A 16832-nucleotide genomic window follows, 5' to 3' on the forward strand; every position below is an offset into this window, starting at 1 on the left:
GAAGAACCTTAGAGGAAGAGGAAGGTTCTGAAAAGCAGAGATGAGAAAGGAATTTGTTCTAGGAATGGTGGCTGTACAACATGGATGCTTGGAGACAAAAGGAATGTAATATCAACTTAAGAACTAGAAATGCAGTTTTGCTTAGAATATATGAAGTAAGAAGTCATGAGTAATAAAGGCATAAAGACAAGATAGAGTCATATATTGTGGATGGTCTTAAATGTCAGGCTAAAGACTGAATTTTACTCTAAGAATAGAGAACTACTGAAGGATTTGGGAGAAGGGACATGGGCAGATCTGTGATTTGGGAAATTACTTTGGCAGCTGCATAAAGAATAAATTAGAGATAATAGAGATTCAGAATCAAAGAGACCAGAAAGGAAGCTATTAACAATAATCTAGATGAAAGGTGATGAGGGTTTGAACTCGAGTAGCATCATGAAAAGGGAGAAGACATACACAGAATGTCTAGGTCTTGGCAATTGGTTAAATGTGGGTAATAAAGGAAAAGGAAGAATCAAAGATGATTCCAATGTTTTCAATCTGAATGTGTAGGAGGATGGTGGTACCATTAACAGGATGAATAAGTTTAATGATATACCATATTTGAGTTGCCTATACGATATCCACATGGAGATGCTTAGCAGATAATTCCTAGAAGAGTAAAGTTCAGAGGATGGGGAATAAAGACTGACTATATAGATTTGAGTAAATAAAGGTAATAAATAATTAAAACCTCAGAAATAAATGGACTCACCAAGGGAGAGAATGAAGAGGGGGGGAAAGAGCTGAAGATGGACATAGGGGACATCTACACATATGGACAGAAGAAGAGTGATAAATAAGCAAAGGAGAAAGATAAGACCAGAACAATAAGGGAGGGGGATAAAAGATAGCAGTATCACAGAGATCAAGAAAGGAAAGAACATTCAGAAAGTGTGGGTGTCAATAGTACAAAATGTTGGAGGAAGTTCAAAGAGGATGAGAGCTGAAAAAAGGCCATTGAGTTTGGCAATCTAAGTTTGACTTGAACAGAGTTGTTAACCTGAGTGTCTACTGAGATAAAGTCATAGGGAACTGAGAACATGGACTTCGGGGTATTTGGGATCAGAACTGTGGACTTAAGAAGAGAAAAGATCTGAAGTAGCCACTGTGGGGAGTGTGAGCACATCAGAGATAGAAGAAAAGGTGATCATATAGCAATAAGGATTTGATGTTTTTATACCTCCATTTCTTCACCCAAGTCTTTTGCTATGCCTGGAATTCCTTCACTTTCAGCCTGGTGTAATCTTACTCATCTTTCAGGTTCAAATACCACCTCCTACATGAAGCTTTCCCTGTTCCCCCAACCAGAAGGAACCTCCCCCTCCTACCTCTCATAGTACCTTATTTTTACTTCTCTTACACATTTATATTCTATTTTGTATTGTGTATGAGTCATCTCCTATACTTGACTATCAGTTTCTTGATGGTAAGGGTTATATCTCAGTCACTTTTATATCTTCCCTTGAAAAGTCCCTTGAACATAACAGGGTCTTAATAAAAACGTGCCAAATCAATGGTTAAATATTGAATGGAGGCTCCTTTGTCTCTTTCCTTTAACATCCTGCCCTGGTAAGAAATACTTCTACTGCCAACTTTCTCTCTTTTTAGCCTCAGTGCTAGGGGAGCCAACAAAAAGTGGTAGTTTTCCTAGTGGCCATTTATTCACTAAAATTGGTCTTAATCCAGTTTCATTTAGAATCAGGGAACTGCCCACCACTAAAAGTAATGGCCTTCAGGCACAAGCCACCAATGGGAAGTGCTTCCCACTTCTGATAGAGATTCTTTATTAGTTTTATGCAAAAATGTTCTAACAGATTATCATCCAGCCAACTTCTGGGGTAGAACTGGCTATACAAAAGCATTTAATTTTCATCTTTGCTCTTTCACATTTTATCTCATGAAAGTTCTATTTTTGCTTTTAATACTGAGACTTAGTGGTGATAAAATGAGCTACAAAATTATAACATATTTGGCTGCTTAGATTCAGTATTTATTGAGATGTACTATGGCAAAGTATATCACTATGATGGAGGAAAACCTAGGCTTGAATCCTGTTCCCAACACTTTATAATTTTATGATCACAGACAAGTCATTTAATCTCTCTGATTCTCAGTTTTTTCATCTATAAAATTAGAATAAAAAAACTTATAGTGCCTCTCTGATGGGGTTATTAAAAGACTTTAATGAGATGCTCTATTTAAAGGAAGTACTATGTGAAAGTGATGGTTATTAATCACATTTCTCAATAATGTATGAAGACTTTTAGAAACTAATACATAGTCTAAATTCTATTTTTCCAGGAAAATATAATTTCAATGCAGTGAAAATTTCTAGAAACCATTTCCCCCTTTGTTTAAAAACACATTTGTGCTAGAGATGCCTCTAGTCTATCACTTACAAGTTAATTTCTCTCTCTTATAGCACCTCATTTCTTGAAACAGATCCGCTGACCTCAGAGAACCTCACCAGGATTAGGATAAAAAAAAGGACTGTGATGCCTCCAGAAAGAGTTCAGTCAAACTATGGCAACAGTAATAGAAGTGTAGTAGACAAGGAGCCAAGGCTGTGTTTCAGCCAAGGAAAAGTCCCCTCAGCATGGTAATTTTAGCCTGTCCCACTAAAAGGGGATACTATCCAAGGGTCACATCAAAGGGTTTTTTTACACATGAGCTACAGGCTTTTCCTGCCCCCTTCCAGTTATTAGCACTCTCTCTCTCCCTTTTAAAATTACTTTGTATTAATTTCTTTGTATGCCTATTTGTGTGTGTGTGTGTGTGTGTATATACACCTACATATACACATGTATATACATATACACAAATATGTATACACACATACAATAATACATTATATATACATAATCTATAACACAGTACATATGCATATATATGCATGTATGTATGCATATATATATATATACATACATTATAAAATCTTTGAGGGCAAAGAATTTTTCACTTTTACCCTTCTATACCCAGTGCCTATTCCAGTGCGTTATACATACTAGGCACTCGATATGTGATTATTAAATTGCATTGAACAGAAATTACATATTTAGATCAGGAAAAGAATTTAAAGGTCATCAATTCCATATCACTTATTTTATACATGAGGAAACTGAGGCATCAAGAGGTTAAATGACTTACCCAAGGTCACACATGTAATAAGTGTCTGAAATAGGATATGAACCCAAGTCTTTTCTGACTCCAGGTCCAGGGACCTATCCACTATACTATACTGCCTCTCATAAAATGAGGGGAGATCAGAAGATAGAAAGGATATTGGTTTAATGAGGAAGGACAGTAAAGAAAAACTCACTAACTTTCAGCATAGATGGATAGGTAGGTAGACCATTTATTAAGTTCTTATTTTCCAGGCCTATCCTAAGTGCTAGGGTTATAAATATTATAAGCAAGACAACCCTGCTTGTCTTCAAGGATCTTATGTTCAAGTGGAAGTAAGATCATACATAAAGGCGTGATGGAAAGTAGTGGGGAGGTGGGAGGGGAGGGAGAGGAGAGTGAATTCCAATAGTTATGTGGTATCTAACAATAGGATTTAAAACTATCTCAAAGAATTTCATGTGTGTGTTTTTGCTTTTGCTTTTGTTTGTTTTTCAGAGCAGTGAGGGTTAAGTGATTTGCCCAGGGTCACACAGCTACTAAGTGTCAGGTATCTGAGTCCGGATTTAAACTCAGGCCCTCCAGAATCCAGGGCAGGTGCTTTATCCACTGTGCCACCTAGCTGCCCTTTGTTATTTTTTCTAACTCTATAAGTAATCCTTTGGTATTGATTTTTGTAGTGTCATTTTAGTAAATTGACTCAACTTATCCTAGATCAATTAATATTTTTCCAATTATTTAGGTCAAGGTAGGGAATTTAGGGTAGGGAAAGGGTTAAAGTAAGTTCATGCCCAGTTCTTCAAAAAACCAAATTTTGTTCCAGAGATGTATTTAAAGTTATCTTAAAGGAAACAAGAAGCCACAGCTATCTAGCATCCAAAAAGATATTCGGTGAGACTCTAGTTCCTCAAAACATAAAGTTTTGCAGTATTATGAACTGCAAGAATTCACAATGACTAGGACCTTCAGCATGAGCAAGCAGAAAAGAAAATGTTTGCTAGTAAAGGCCTATGCAAACCAGGGCTGATAGCAAATCAGATTTTTGGCTACTTAGCCACAATTTTTATATCACGTAAGATCAGAATTCTGAAATATTTTTCAAGTTCAGGGAACACCAGAAGCTCTTACACCATGAGGCAATGGAAAGAAAATTGGTTTTGACGTCTAGAGATCCATGTTCAAATACTACTCATGCTACTTACTATGTGTATGACTTTTAGACTTAACCTTTCTCATTAGTTTCCTCATCTGTAAAATGTAAGTGTTGGATTAAATGGTGCCTGAGATCTGTTCGAGTTACAGAGTTGTGATCCTATCTCTGCACCTGAGATCATATTTACAAGAGAGGCTCCAAGTTCTCGAACAGACTCAGAAAAGTCAAGACAAGGGATTAGGAAAGAATTGAAAATTTTTTCAAATAAGAGCAATTTCCTACTAACTTTGTCCTTTCAAATATCCTCTAACTCCATTCAGGAATGCATTATAAGCACCCAGTTCTAAGTTTTCCTACTTAAATGCTTTTACTTCCTTTTTTGAATTTTTTAAAGAGCTTGTTTATTCAAATACTCCAGAGGTTAAAGCTCTGGAATTTTTTTATCTCAGACACTGTGTCTCCAACACTTTATGGTAGCTGAGACAGGGCCTTAGATTTCATCTTTGCTTGCAGCCAATTTGCATGATGTCATGGAAGAGGCGTTAAGATATGAGACTCTATGATATTGTTCAGCAGTAGAATGTCATTTTCTGTATATTATCAAAGAACAGATATAGTGAGCAACCACAGTTCCATCAAGATCATAGGATATTTATAACCATTTTTGAGAAGTATCCAATTCTAATACATTTCTTAACAATCTATAAATAACTTCAAAATATGCTTATGTAGACTATGCTTTTCATTGCATGAACTAGCATGACAACATATCTCTCTATCTTGAACGGCTGAAAGATTTCTAAAAAAAATAAAGAAATCAATTATATCATTTTAGAAACTGCACACTAATTCTAGTAACTTATGAGGCAAAAGCAAATGATGGATTTAGAGGTGGCTACACCCATTGTTTGCAAACTTAACTCTCATTTTTCTTCCAAGTAAAATAAATGCACAAAATAGCTCAAGTATACACAAAAAATACACATCTATAACTAGATTCCTGGGCCCATTTTTGTCTTCACACATTTATATTAAGAAGCTACAGTATCCAGTAAAAATTACCTCATGGAAAATGATAAGTCAAGGCCAAATACAAACACATGAAGCAATTAGGAGGATGTGATATGTTTTAATTCATCACAGTCAAGCCATGACCCCACAAGCTACTTTTTTAGGAGAATGCACTTGTAAGAATACTAAAGAACAGTTGTTTCCTCCCTGTTTCAGCAAGTATTCTAGGCAAAGAAAATATTTAGAGATGTTGAGAGAGGTAGTTATTAAAACAAGTCTGTTATTCCAAAGGACCACTGAACTTAACTACATTATTTTCAGTTACTCAAAAATCTTGAGGTTCATTCATAAAAAAGCTTGAATTTATTGCCAAAAAATTCAATAAGCTTTGAACTGGAAAGAAAAAGGAGAGGCCCAACTCCATTTTGAATCAAGAAGGTCTTCAACAACATACCAGGCAAGCAATCAGTCACTTGAAACATCCAGGGACAAATTCATTTCCTGTGAGTAAGCCCATTCAATTTTCAGAAAGCTCATTCATTGTTCAGAATTTTTTGTTATACCAAACAATATCTACTTCCTTTTTGTAAGTTTTCTAATTCTCTTTTTTATTATGGGCTCTATAAATTTCAATTAATATGAACCTTTTAATATACAAAGAAACAAAAAAAGACTTGTTTATGAAATGATGACCTTCTATTGCAGTATTTGTTTTCAAATGAAATGCTCTACTTGTCTGTGTCCCCTTCTGAACTTCCTTCTTTTCTCTCCACTAGGAGAATTTTTAAATGTTTCACCAATGTTCTCTTTCTTTACTTCTTTTTTACATCATCACTACTCACCTAATCTGACACCTAAACTCTCGCAACAACTAAAATTTAAACCCTCCATTTTAATAAATAAGTTTAGCCAAGTAAAACAAATTCATACTTTGACCATGTCTGAAAATGTATATATTATTGTGAACTTCTATGCAACTGATGGGCACCCACTTTCCTCTGAGAGAGGAAAAGATAAATTGGGAAATGTAGGTGATATAAAACAGTAGTTATCAATAAAATTATTTTTTAACCCCTTGCATAGTAACAAGTCCATTAAAGAAAGAAATTTAAATGACCTAATTGCTGAGTATATTCTCATTAGAATGGTTGTGATAATTGTTTCAATTGCTATATTCACTCAGACCCATTAATTGGTCTATCAACAGAGTAGCACAACTTGGCATCAATATAAATGTGTCAAATGTGCTGATGTTACTAAGTGCAGATCAGAGGTCATCAACCTTGCAGAAGTGGGGTGACAGTCTGCTGATGCCTGTGCTTGGGAGGTAAGGGGATATTGAAGATGTAATCCAGGAGGGGGATTCATAATGCTGGAGACCCACCCCTAATCCCAGACTTTTAAAACCTCTCTATTCCAAACATTGTACCAAATAGTGACTCCTAGAAGAGTTAAGCCTATCTGGCATGCACACTTTTCTTTTCAAATGTACATTATTTTAAAATCAGGAAGAATTAACTCTATCTTCATCCATACATTTAGTGTTAATTACTTTAATTACTTTAATTCTGTAATCAAATTGCTTTCCTCCCCAAATAAAACAAAATGTTATAACCAAGAGAGTTGACTGAAAGTGAAATGGACTGCCTCTAAAAGAAGTGAGTTCTCCATCACTGAATGTCTTCAAGAATAGATAGAATACTCAACTGGAAGAGATTTTTTAACAGGGAATCTTGATCAGATATATGTTGGACTATATGAACTATGAGGTACCTTCCAACTCTGAGATTCTTTAATTTTGTATGTCCATATTGGAAAAGGAGATTATAAAACTGAGGCAAAATTATTCTACTGATAAATGTTTTACATGATACACTCATATTCTGTATTCAGAACATTAGTCTTTAAAGGGAGGACCAGGGCCCTCTAGAGGGTATGTGATCTGAACCCAAGGGATGTGTGATTAACCATTCAGATTGTGGGAATAGAATCACATCCTATCCTTGCTACAATAACCAACTGTGGATGATCATATCTTCCCTTGTGTCTCAAAACTCTCCCACTCTGCTTTATTCTATGTGGAATATGCTCTCAACCTCAACCCTTCTGAACCTACTATTGGTCTCTCAGAGCTGCTACTTGTAGTAGCTGTCCAAGTGTCACTGGGAAAATTCTGGCTCCACTCCTTTCCAGAAATGCCTGCCCCCAAAGGCAGGCCCCAAGAGGCAAGTGCTCCAGGAAGGATGGGCTCTGTGCTTGGGGATAGTGATTAATGAGAAAGATTTTCATTTTCATTTCACCACTTCTTCAACTTTTCATTTTCATTCTCCACTGACTCAATATGGTGGGACAGAGGAAATTACATAGGATGAGCAGGGTTTGATGAATTGTGATCTGAATCAAAGATATTATGACATTATCTTTTTTTCCCGTAAGTCTACCTATTTTCATAAATTCCCTGTTATTGTTGAGGACACTACCATCCTTCCAGTCACCTAGGCTCTCACAATCTCAGTGTCATTTTCTACCCCCTCACTTTACCTCACCCCCCCCCCATCCATATATGCAATCAGTTGCTAAATCTTGTTGGTTCTGCCACCATGTCTCTGGTATTTGTCTCCTCTCTGCTCACACAGCCTCTATCCTAGTTCAGATCCTTATCACCTCTTGCCTGTACTTTTGCAATAACCTCCTAATTGGTATTACAGCCTCAAGTCTTTTCCCTACTTCAATCCATTCTCCACAAAGTTGTGTCAAAGTGATCTTCCTAAAGGACAGATCTGAACATGTCACTCCCCTACTCAATAAATGCCAGTAACTAGAAAAATATACATACATAAATACAAATATACACACAGACATGCCTACATATGGAAAATATATAATATATATAAAGTTTTATTGTATGCATACCATATATATATGTGTGTGTGTGTGTGTGTGTGTGTGTGTGTGTGTGTGTGTAATGCATACAATCGAAAAACTTCAGAGATCACTGAAATAGAAGATAGAACAGAATCAAACTGGAATAGTTTTTTTAAAAAATTAGTTCTGTGGGGGGCGGCTAGGTGGCGCAGTGGATAAAGCACCATCCCTGGATTCAGAAGGCCCCGAGTTCAAATCTGGCCTTAGACACTCGACATTCACTAGCTGTGTGACCCTGGGCAAGTCACTTAACCCTCATTGCCCCACCAAAAAAAAAAATTAGTTCTGTGGTTTCAATACCATCTCACTAGACTATGTACTATTCAAAATAGATTCAAATACCTTATGAAATTGATTAAAACATAATAAAAAATTTAAATTAGAAGAAAAATGTAGATTAAAAGATTTCATGTGACCAAAGATAATACAAATGCTATTTTTAAACCTATAAACATGCTTCCAGGAGTACTTAGGGATCTGAAGTCACAAAGTATACAAGTATAATGTATCTATTTTAAAAATTATCATTAGATTTTCATTTCTGTAATCAGCTATCATCTTAACAGCTTCGGCAATGATTTTGACAATACAAATCCTTCCTTTAGTATTTCAAAATTCTAGAGTAACTCAATTAAAGGATTATATATTTATAGCTAAAAGGGACCTTAGAAGTCATTTAGTCTGGGGCAACTTGGTGGCGCAGTGGATAGAGCACCTGCTCTGGATTCAGGAGTACCTGAGTTCAAATCCTACCTCAGACACTTAACACTTACTGGCTGTGTGACCCTGGGCAAGTCACTTAACCCCAATTGCCTGACTTTTAAAAAAAGTCATTTAGTTCAACCCTATTTCAAAGATGAGGAAACTGAGGCCCAGAGAGAATCAATGACTTGTCAAAGGTAGTAGGTGTCAGAGCAGAGATTCAAACCCTAAACCTACAACTCCAAATTCAATACTCTTTGCAATGTAGCTATAAATATCTCCTCTCCTTTATCAGCCATACCAAGTTATTGAAAAAGGTCTGTCAAGCTTTCTTTGTCCTTCCTGTCCTCAATGGCTCCATCCCAGTTTAGACCCTCAACGTCTGACAGCAGAGCTAGTAAAATCTCCTTGTGACTGGTCTTCCAAATTCCAATCTCCATTCCCACCCTCAGGCCACCTATTTTGCATCATGATGAAAGTATATATTTCATGAATCACCATGGCCAAGTAATTTACCACCTAGAGGTCAACCTGACAGTGATCAGCCTCTGAACTGAGAAAGACTGTCCTTCAGACAGCATATACAGTCCCATCGCCAGAACTAAAAGTTCATGAAATCTTAGATTTGGAGATGGAAAGGATCTTAAAGACCATTAAGTCTAATTGCCATTTAAAGTCAAGAAAATTGAGCCTCAGGGAGAATAAGTGACTTGCCCAAGGTTACACAAGGTTACACTTCCTGATTCCAAATCTGGTACTTTATCCACCATTCTATGATCTTTGTCAATTAGAACCTTCCAGAGTTTGTCATAATCTTCAAGAACCCAGGGTCAACCTCCATGACATGCCTGAGGCCAACAGAATAATCTTCCATAAATACTACTTTCATCATTTAGAAAAGAACCTTAAAATATTTATATTGAAAGAACTAAATGCAAACATTAGCAATTTTAAAACCGTCTTTAAATAGAATGTATAGAGGCTATCTTTCATTTCTGTTTCTTGCTTTATCTTCTAACGCATGAAAGAAAGTTCATGTGTGATAGAGAAATGTAGCAGTATGTTTTCCTGCTCCCTATCCAAGGAGTTGTTCAGTTTAGGAAATTATTCCCCAGGGTAATTTCCCCAGAAATATTTTAGCCCCTGTCTTTTGGGAGTTCTTTTCTTCTTTCCATGCACTTTGGCAGAAATCAATATTAAAAAATAGCTAGTATTTACATAGAGCTTTAAGGTTTGCAAAGTGCTTTAAAATAGACTCCTATTTTATCCTCACACCAACCCTATTGGAAAGATACTATTGTCATCTCCATTTTGTTGTTGTTGTTGTTGTCCAGTTGTTTCAGTTGTATCCAACTCTTCATGACTCCATTTGGGGTTTTTTTTTTGGCAAAGTTACTGGACTGGTTTTCTATTTCCTTCTCCAGCTCACTTTACCGATGAGGAAACCAAGGCAAACAGGGTTAAGTAACTAGCTCAGGGTCATATAGATAGTAAGTCTTTGAGGTCACATTTGAACTCGGCTTCCTGATTATACATCTAGTGTTCTATCCACTGTACCACCTAGCTGCCTTTAAAAAAGGGAGGATGAAAATATTGCTTTTGTAAGTCCCTATGATTGATTGTCTTCCTCTGGCTCAACAAAAGATTTTTGAGGGTCTGGCAACCTTACACCAAGTTTTCCCTCCTATAAAGTATTTGAAATTAATGCACAAGATATAACTTTACTCACTTATCAGTTCCCTTCAACAGGATTACCCTTCCCCTTCAAATTTAAACAGATAGACTTGGAATATAAATTATTTTCCAAAGGACCTTGGAATTATAAAACAGCAGACCAGAATGTAACTGTTTAAAAATGTATTTTGCTAGTGCCTTTTGTTGTTATACCATAGTCATTCTGGGAAATAACCCTTCCTCTTTCCTGCCCCAAAATGGAACCTTCCTTTGTAACAAAGAAAAAAAAGTTAAACAAAACCACCTGACAGTGCCCATATCTGACTATATATATAATATTCTATTCTGGTAAGCCCTTCTTCCTCTTCATCCCCTTCACTAAGAGAAGTGAAGTTCATTATCTGTTCTCTTAGATCACTGGTTTTTCAGTTATTCAGAGTTTGGCTCTTTTTAATGATCTTCAGAATATTACTTTAAAGAAACACCCTGTAAATTGAGCATAACAAATTTTAAAAACTGAAACATGGGGCGGCTAGGTGGCGCAGTGGATAAAGCACCGGCCCTGGATTCAGGAGTTCCTGAGTTCAAATCCGGCCTCAGACACTTGACACTTACTAGCTGTGTGACCTTGGTCAAGTCACTTAACTCCCATTGCCCTGCAAAAAAAAAAATTAATAAAAAAAAAACTGAAACATGAAGTGATTTCATTCATTTTCCCTCCTTCTACTGCCCCAAAAGTGTTTAATAGCAGCACATCAAACCTTCCTCTTCTTTTCTTAACCTTTTTTGTTTCTCTTTTCCCATCTCCCTTTTCTTAACTAGTACCAACTTCACCTGATAACTGAAAATTTTCCCTCTTCACCTCTAAATGTTTGCTCCTTGTTATTCCTTAAGATAAAGATGCAATATAGTACCATCAGATCAAAAATGGCTTTGGAGTTATAGAACCTCATTTCAAATTTCAGCTCTGTTATCTACTTCTCATGTGACCATAGGTAATCCACTTAATGTCTGAGGTAAGGCCATGGATAAGCCATTGATATTATATATCTTATTATCTAACATAGAGATGTATATTCATTTCTTAATATTAAGTCACTTAATACACACTTAAAACTTCTGCAATCAGTTTCCCCATCTGAAAATGAAAGGATTAGACTAGAGGGACTCTGATGTTTCTCCTAGTTCTATATCTATTCTCCAATAAATTATGGAGTGCTTCACTTGGACAATTTTAAAGAAAGGACAAAGAGAAGTGCCTTTCATTTCTCTGATCCTGTGGTGCACAGCTCAATGTAACTAGGGCAGAGTGGTCAGGGTTTTGTTCTAGGAAGAAAGATTTAGAGGGCACCAAAAATACTTACCAAGACATGCTGCTTCCTTTGTCTGGGCCTGTGTTGTAGGTCAAGGCTGACTCAGACCAGTCAAGTTGTTCAAAAGTGGGATTGGAAGAAAATGATACAATCATAGACCATCTGAGTAAAAAGATATTTACTTAATAGTGACACAAAAGGATATTCGACAAGTGATTCTTACGGGCAAATCTGCCCTATGCCTTTGCATTGTCATGATGCCATGTGTCTAACCTAAAGAAGCCCTTACTCCTCCTTACGCACTAGGTTACTCTATTTATATCACTGAGAAACTATGTCAACAGTGCGAGGCTTGGTCCACTGCAATTAAGTCTCAAGTATGCTATAAGTGCCTTTTAAGGAAAAAAAACTATGTGATGCAAATATTGCTCCTGCCCTACTCCATCATAACAACAGTAGAGATGGCCTTATCCCAGGGCAGTCTTCCTCCCCTTCAGTAGCTTCGATGTTTTGTGGTATTCCAGGATAAGCTTCCTCCCCAAATACAGAATAAATCTACCCCTTTCCCATAACCATGATTTCCCCCACATGCAAAAATTCTAGTTTCAGCTCTATTTGGAGCTGGGTAGTGAGGTAACTTAAGTGGAATCAATACCCAATAAGTAGGCAACAGATCGTTTATCTTTTCTTTCTTTCCCTCACTCCACATAATTCTCTTTCTCCTTTTAGTGGAGGAATGAATAGGCAGAAGAAACAAAACTTAGACTATTGGAGCAGGAAGGGCCCTCAAAGATCATGTAGAATAAGCTTCTTACTATATGGATCAGTAAACTGAAACATAGTTTTAGGGTTGAATTTGTCATCCTGCTTTTTTGAGAGTGGCTATCAGGATCAGATATTAGTGAAGTTCCTAAGTAATCAAGATTTCGATGGACAAATGAAAAGCCCTATATTTCTCTGGATGTCAATACATATGGACTTTTAAATTTCTTGTGTGTATTTTATGAACATAATCCAAAAACAACATGATAGTAACAAATGATTATGTCACTCATATGATACAACATTAAAGTTATGTTCTAGAAAGTCCTACAACTCCATCATATATTTTCGACTTGTATGTTTGCCTCTCTTTCCCTCCCTTCCTCTCTCCCCAGAATTAAACCTCCCAGGATGTCTTTTCTGAAGTGCCTTATGGTGGGATTTGTTCATCAAAATTTTGTCAATTTTCACTGTAGTCAATTACTGCCTATTTAGCGAATGGCATTTTCCTGGATGAATATTACTGCTCTTGATATTCAAAATAATAATTAAGCTGATTTCCTCTCTCTATATGAATTATCTCTGAATTCTTATCTGGTTGATCACACTGTGATTTTAATTCTTATAATGTGAAGAGAATGAACAGATCCATTAAAGGCAAAGTTGAGTCAACATATGAACTTGAATATTTCATTCCATTTCCTTTTTTAAAATTCATTATAGCAATATAAAACAAACAAATTTTTATATTAATATTTTAATGAATCTGAATTCTTATTGAGATGAGCAATCTCTCTGAAAATAGATAGCCATCCATCCTGTCTAACTCTTGCCCATATCATCCCAGAAATCTTCCACAGGGAATCCACCAGACAGTCCGGGAACCTTCCTCTAAATCCTGTGACATTTCAAAAATACCAATGGCACGATGTAGAATGCCTATTGGTTACCCCCTTTAATCCTGCTACATTTCTAGCCCATCTCCTTTTCCAGTCATACATTTCTGATGACATCTGTTATATAGTTTTCTGTAATGTTTTTCAGTCTACTCAAATCCACCTTGGACCTGGCATTGCCCTCAGTTTTAATGCTTAAAAAGACTGTGGTTTTCTATGACTCATAGCCATATATCATCCCTAGAATTATACTGTCATATGGAACTCATGTGAGTTTTCCCAGAAGAGAAATTCCTTCATAGTCCATATTAGACAATTCCATTCCTTTGTCTTTCATCTTTTTCTCCTAACATTTCAAGATCTATCATCCTTTAAAAACTGTAATCCTATCTTATTGGGAAGAAGGATGACATTGGAGCCAGGAAGACCTGATTTAAAGCCTTTACTCAGATACATACTATATGTGTAAATAAAAACAAATCACTCACTCTCTCAGGGCCCCAGGTAACCCTCTAAGTTACACACTAGTCAGAGTTATAGAGTGGAAAGAACATGACTCTGGGATCAGAAGAAATAGGTAGGTGCAAATCAAATCCTTGATAATCACCACCAGTGTGACTTTGGACAAGTCACTTCCTTCCTGGTTTCAGTTTCCTCATTTTTAAAATGAGTGGATTGAACTATATTCTTGTAAAGTCCCTTCCAAGTCAACATCTATGATCCTATGATCCCTTGTGAGCCACCATGAAAGCCTCATTCAAATGCTAAATGGAGAATAAAGATGACCCTAGGTTCTAGAGAGCTCTGTGTGTGTATATATGTGTGTATGTATGTATGTATGTATATATTATGCATATGTATGTATGGGCATACACACATATTTGCCTTAGTTCCAGGGTCATTGTTTAGCATAAATCCCTTAGTGAATTTTTGTCAATTAGCTTGCATTCACAGAAGTAATATATGACATCAGTCAAAAAATATCCATGTATGATACTATAATTGTGAAGAATTCATTAAAAGTGCTGTTTTGTTCTTTATTTTACACAAAAAGTGGCTTAGGTTGGTAATAACAGAAGCTAGGCATTGTCTTTTTTTTTTTTTTTTACCAAAAGGGAGTACGTATATGTAGCTCCAGAAAAAAAAATCTCTAATTGAGAAAACTTGTGAACAGATTTTCCATAGCAGTCAATCTGCTTTGTTTTCTGAGTGAATTCTTATTTCGATCACTCTACTAGAACAGCTCTTTCATTAATGATTCCTTACCATTAAACACAATTGCCTCTTCTTTGGTCTCATCCTCATTGGTCCCTTTGAATCATTTGACATGATGAACTATTCCTTGTTTGATATTATCTCCTCCCTTGATTCCCTTTGATGCTATATTATTAAAGGTCTCATTTCTTTACCTACTAATTTTCTGACTGTTGGGTTTTTTATCTCCTAATTTTAAACATGGTGAACTCAAATGTTCTGTCCTAGGTATTCTTTTCTTTCTCAGTTTTCTCTTGGTGATCTCAAATGACTTCTGATCTATACCTCTACTTCCAATGTCTCCTGTGAATTCCAGTGTGGTAATAGTTCTAATTGCCTGTTTGATGACTCCACCTAAATGTACCACTGGCAAATCCAACATAAATCAAATTGAATTCATGATCTCCCCTGCAAAACTCATTCTTCCTCCTCACTTCACAATTTTTGTTAACATCTGCATCATCATTATCCTAGCTACGCAAATTTATAACCTCAATCATCTTGGCCTCTTGCCTCTCCCTCATTCTGTAAGTCAAATTAATTGCAAAATTCTTATCATTTTTGTCTCTACAATATCTCATGCATCTGTCACCTCCTTTCCATTGTGAGAAACTTCATTTCTTCTTGCCTAGACTGTGATAACTGTCACTATGCCTTCAGGCTTTCCTCTCCTTCCAATTTATCTTTCATACATCTGCCTAAATAATTTGATCACTCCAATCATATTGTGTCCCTACTAAGGTTTTCCATGCCTCCCAGTGCCTACCAAATAAAGAATAAACTCATGATTCTAGCATTGCAGGCCTTCTTGAATATCATTCAAACCTATGTTTCTAACCTTATCTAGTGTATTCCTCACTCTACCTCCCACATTCTTATCTTTACCTCAACTGTGCCTTCTTTACAACATTCCTCATAACTAGAATAGAATCCCCATGTCCTTTCTATCTTTTCAGGTTCTTTCTTTCATTAAAGGCTCAGCTCAGTTGCTACATTCTCTATAAAGACTTGCCTTTACCCTCCTATACCCCTCAGATTTATCATAGCACTTTGCCTAGATCTCCCCTTGGCAATATCATTATCCTCTGTATTTTAACTATTTGTGTTTTCCCACATTTCAGGTGACTTCAATTTGAAGGTGGGTATATGAAAGAATAGCAACAAATACATTGGAAAATATCATTCAGGATCAATAGAAGGGCAAAAGGGGATTGCACTTGAAAAATTGTGCAGCACTTTCAATGATCCCAAACTGCTACCTAACACAAAAATAAACTTATCTGCATGGATTTGCTTGGGATGTGTATATTCTTATGGAGATGCTATGAGATTATGAGTCATTGAACACTATAATTTCCAGAAAATCAAAATTTCAGGCGACCCAAGAGATAATGAAGACATTCGTGGTGAGCATTTCAGTTTCAACGCAGTAGTAATAATGATGTGTACCAAAGAAGGGACAAAAACTATGAAATTGAGAAAAGAAATGATAAGAAAAGGAAAAGTACCTGTCTTGTAGCAAGAACAAATAATAATAATAATAGATGGACAGCTTGAGGGCTGCACTGATATTGCAAGGAAGATAAAAATTCCTATTGGAATGTCTCCAGTACATTGGATAGCTCCCTTATGGAAGAGTTGCTGGAGGAAATTTCATAAGATAAGGTAAAATATGGGTTGTGATTTGCATTGTTGGAAAGAGGGCCTACATCAATGAGAACACAGATCCATTGCAGTACATAAGCAAGTCCTTATCTTCTATTAGATTGTAAACTCCTAGAAATTAGAGTCAATATTGTTAGCTAATTTTGTGACATAAAGAGTGCCTTATCAACTAGCAGGCATTTAATAAATCTTCATTGAATAGAACAGAAGGGAATTGAATTATATTTAATTCTTAATTATAGTGAACTGGTCTATTTGAATTCCTTAGCCTTCAGTTTCTTTTACCTGCAATGGATCTTTCCTAGGCAT

This window comes from Dromiciops gliroides, chromosome 5 (assembly GCF_019393635.1).
Source record: "Dromiciops gliroides isolate mDroGli1 chromosome 5, mDroGli1.pri, whole genome shotgun sequence".
Taxonomy (NCBI): Eukaryota; Metazoa; Chordata; class Mammalia; order Microbiotheria; family Microbiotheriidae; genus Dromiciops; species Dromiciops gliroides.